The sequence below is a fragment of the Geospiza fortis genome, unplaced genomic scaffold (assembly GCF_000277835.1).
Source record: "Geospiza fortis unplaced genomic scaffold, GeoFor_1.0 scaffold275, whole genome shotgun sequence".
Classification (NCBI taxonomy): Eukaryota; Metazoa; Chordata; class Aves; order Passeriformes; family Thraupidae; genus Geospiza; species Geospiza fortis.
Window position 1 is genome coordinate 442488 of NW_005054341.1, and position 4950 is coordinate 447437.

Genomic DNA, 4950 nt, shown 5'->3' on the forward strand with positions numbered 1-4950 from the left:
AGGAATGCTTCTGTGCCTGGCCTAGAGCTTCACGTGTCACTGTGCTGTTGTCAATCCACATCCAGGCAGTGCTCTTGCTTCTGGCAGATTTTGGTTCCTTGCTGTGACCCCTGAGCAGGACGAGCCAGGGAAGCTCTGCGCAGGCTCCTGCTCATCCTGAGCCTTCTGTGAAAGGGAAGGTGCTGGCTCTTTTGTCCTTGCTGAGCTTCCTGTGTGCTCCAGCCTCTCTGCTGCCTGACAGGCTGTCCCTACTGGTTTTTCTCAGTTCCTTTGTGCCTAACAGAGCCAGAAACACATCATTTCCTCTGGAAAAAATAAGCACTGTGACTCTCCAGTTTCTTGCATGTTTTCTCTGTGTGCACTTCTCCCCTGCCAGTGGTGCTGGGGTGTCTTATCACTGTAGCTGATCCTGTCCTTGAGTGTCTTTGGTGTTTTCTGTATCAGTATTATTGTGTCAGCAGAACTTCACTGGAAAAAGAAGAAAAGTGTCTTTATATTTTTCCTGGATAGTTTGTTCCATCAGCTTTGTTAATTGAATGTGGGAATCTTGAGGGCAGAATTGACAGAAGTCAACTATTCAATATGCTCTCAGAATTCAATGCTAGTGTCAATAAACTGCTTGCTAAAAGAAAAAGTTCTGGGGAAAAAATATATTTTGTTGCTGAAGTGTTCTTGTAATAAAAACATGGGAGTTTTGCACAAAGAAGAAAATAAAGTAAAACAAAATAGCAAAGTCCTTTTTGTTGCTGCTGTTTTAGTAGTGCAGAGCAAATGAATGTTTAACATGAAAGAAAATATAGATAAGATTGAAGTAATCATTAACTAAACCACTTCACTGCAGGAACTTGATTGGATCCATTTGAGACTACTGCATTGTGATATCTGCCTCTTCAGCCAGTTAAAATACAGTGGAGCACTAGTCCATCACCCAAGGATATGAAGAAAGCAGGATTACTGAAGGGGTTTTGAGGAAAAGATCTGATGTTCTGTAATTTGAGTGTTTAGACAGTTTGAGTGGGCTCATTAAATTAAAGGTTGCTTAATAAGAAAGAGCATTAAGTGGCTGCCTGTAATTACCATATAGCAGTTACAATAATTTTTAAGGAATATATTCTATAGGTGTATTTGAAGGTAATGGAAAGTTTTGGTATAATTCTGTTTAAAATTCAGGTAAGAAACTTGTGGAGAACAGAACTGTATGGAGCTAGAAGGAATATCAGATATTGCAGGACACAGAATTGCTTTTACCTTTCACAGGACTCGGTAATGTGCTTGATTTCAAGGAGCTGATCAACAGAGTTCCAGGCTTAGCCAGCCAAAACAAGGATGGGTTTGTTTGCTGGATACCAAAAATACCAAAGTGTCTTCTGCTACAGTCCATGCTATTGACTTTTGTTGCATTATTCTATCTTAAAGTATTAAGTATTTTAATACAGATATGTTATAAACACAGGGGGAATTCTCTGTTCAGACTGCTATGCACAAAGACACAAAATTCCTTGGCTTGCATCCTCAGGAATACAAAAATATATGGGCAATCACAGAAGAAATTGCCAGGATTTCTGGCCCAGTGATTTGCTGGAGAAATGAGTGTTGAACATTCTTCAGTCTTTTATTTCTTCAAGTGGTTGCCAATGCTGCTTCTGCTTCCTATCCAGATTAATCCAACCTTTTGAAGTAAAATTTTCAAAAATGCTCCTTGTCAGTGATCTTCTGAATTTAGACATGTTTTAAAATGCTGCCATTTCTTCTCTAAAATAACTAAGGTGTTTTTTGTCTGTATTTTGGGACTTTGGTAGTTCCCATTTTGAACCCAAATCAGTGCCTTCCTTTATTTCTCTCCTTACATTGCTCTGACCTTGCATCCTCCTGCAAAAAATTCCATGAGCTTGGCTTCTTCCTGCAGTTACAAACACATGGAGTCCCAGTTTTCAGTTTAAAAATTAAAAAAACCAAACAAGTGTACTGATTGCAATGCAGAGAAGCTTGAAAATATGAATCTGACAGTTTCCAAGCAGGCAAAAAACAGTAACTATAAAAACAGTGGTTTGGTCTACCTTGTTATGAAGTGGGTGCTCTGGAGTGGCATTAAAGGTCTGGCGTGACTATGATTGCTTTTAGAGCTGTGGGTTAGATCTGTGTGTGCTGGGGGACTCAAGTGGGGAAATCACAATGAGTTTTGTCCTAATGAGGCATAAGAAGCACATCTTCTTTCCCCCCTGACGTGTGAAGTGAGACCCAGCACTGCTGTGTCTATTTGTGCTCCAGCTGCTCTGGGGTTTTCAATTATTGTTTGCTTTTTTCCACTTCACACTTTCCAACCTTGCCATGTCCATTGCAGCTTGAGGAATTGGACAAACTTCTTTCTTCCTCCCCGTGGGCAGTGAATCCAGTTCTTCCTGGAAGTGTGAGCCATAGGAAGCCTGAGGAACATGCTGTTCTCCTCCACTGTGGTGTTCCATAAATAAAAACTGGGCTCCTGAGAGCTCTGCCATGTCTGCAGTGAGGGGACCAGCTGACTGACACGCAGCCAGAGCAGGAACTGTATCGTGTGGGGGGGTGGCTGAGGACCCTGCTGCTCTGGAGGGGATGGCACATGCCATTGTTACCCTGATGCTGTCAGACAAGGTCTCTGGGTTTGTTAGGGCCTCAGAAATAACAGACACATAGTCTTTCACGTTTTCTTCTGGACATGAGGAGATTTAAAAACAGAACGAGGAAGAAAAAGAGCCAGATCTCAGTAGCTATCCACTGTTAATCCTTGCTGCTTTTCCACATCATCTCTGTGGGAGAAAGCAAAACACAGGTACTCAAATCTGCATTGGGTTTTATGTCTCCTTTTTCTTTTGAGGGAGAAGTTGCTAGCTGTTGAAGGCAAAATGGGTCATGTAGCTGCTGCATCTTAAAAATAAAATCTTTGGCAGAGTTCCCTGCCTGCAACATAGTGCACTGAATTTCAATGAAAATCACCCAAATATACAGAGCTCATAGGCAGCTCTGAATTCTGCAATAGAAAATGCTGCAGCGCATGTTTCCAGGCAGCTTCCGTGCCACTTGATTTGCTTGTTCATAAATCTTTTCTCAATCAAAGTACTATTATTTTTTGCAGACAAATATCTAGGTTCTGAACTAAGCAGCATTCATAATACTATTTCCCCTTCCATGCTCATACAGGGGATGCTGATTTCTTTGAAAATATGAAATACATTTTTCTGAAAGCTGTCTATTTGAAAGGCAAAAACCAAATCCAAAACCTATGGTTTAGAAGGAGCAGAGAATCTTTATTGTCACAATTTATTGATACAGGCAGCTATGAAGTCTTTGTCTTGCTCAGATTGCTGAACATTTTCCTTTGGATTTTTTTTTTCTTTTTTTGCAGTGCTAGTGTTGAAATTGTCAAAGATGTGTGGTAGCAATATAGTATTATTGGATTATTGCTGTTAACCAGGAGGCTGTTAAGCAGCTGCTGTGTTGATGCTGGCATTCTTTTCCATGCTAGTTGGAAGCGTTAGTTTATTACTGCCACATTACACTTTTAACATAGCACAGTGCAAAGTAGTGGGTATAAACTCACTGCAAAGCTTGTGTGATTGTGTCTAAACCATCAGCTGGACTGAGATGAAATCTCCAGAGCTTCTCTTGGACAGCGGAACAAAGAAAGCATTTGTTTAAATTCTATGTTCTTCTGAACAGCCTCAGGTTTTTTGGCCGTTTTCCCTTCACAAACTGATCTTATCCAGAAGATGTGCAGTAGCAGTAAATTGTATAATCCCAAAGAATAGAAAGTGTGCACATGGCTGGCAGTGGAGTCTCTGTACATCTTCTAGTGGCTGAATATAAGTGCTGAAAGGGCAGGTAAAAGTTGAATTCTGGTGTGATCGGTAAGTGAATTTCCTAGTGGAGGGTGCATATCCTTTCACAGGGAGGAATCTCTCCAGAAAGGCTAAAACCATTCCAGGACGTTTCCCTAAAGCCCTGCCACTTGTGTCTGGCAAACACATACCAAGTTCCACTTCCCTGTCACTGGATAGTGCAGGAGCCTCACAGAAGAGGGGGATAGAGGTGGGTGCGTGTCTTCTTTCCTCTGACAGTCCATTAACATATGATCATTCGGTGCCCTAGCCCAGACCTAGGCAGGGGCAGGCCTAAAGTGTAAAGCTTTACAGGAACTGCCAGCTGTGCTTTGGCAGGATCATTTATGAGATTGCTCAAGAATGAACATTTTGGTAGTGGTCAGCAACTGGGGAGGTCCCTGTGACCAGTCCATCTACTAAAACTGGCAGTAGAAGGAAAAAGGTCTTCTCTGAATGCTCAAATCACATGGTTTTACCTGTCTGCACAGAGTATCCATCTGTGTTTGCCGTTTTACCAAGTCACTGCAGACAAATTATTATATTGTGTATTTTTACATCAATTAGCACTTGCTCGTGAGAAATTTGCCTGTGGATAGAAATGTCTGACATCACTGGGCTGTGGGTCATCTTTTCCAAAATTAGCATTTTCGTGTGTATTATCTAAAGGGGATGTTGACCACATTTCAATCTAAATTAATCTCATTTATATTTGTTTTGAAAATGTTGGATGTCCTATCTTTCCTTCTTCTCAGTGGTTAATTTTCCCATATTTATCCTTGCTGGCCTGTGACTGTCTCTGTGCTAGTTGTTTAATTGTCAGCTGGGTTCATTTAAGTTGATAGAAAACTGAACTCTGAAGGGAAGCATGTTATCAAAATGCAGAGGCTAATCCTATTAGGTGAAAGCAATTTTGTTTAAATGGAAAATGATTAGACTGTATCTTCAGTATCTCTTCAGGAGTGGCTGTAGCTGATTGCTGTTCCTGGGGGCTCCTATGGTGTTTCCTGAGTTGTGTGACTGTGAATGGAGAGGCAGAGGAAAAATGGCTTCCCCTAATTATAAGTGGGGAACCCAGTCTTGCTTCCCATGCTGTAAT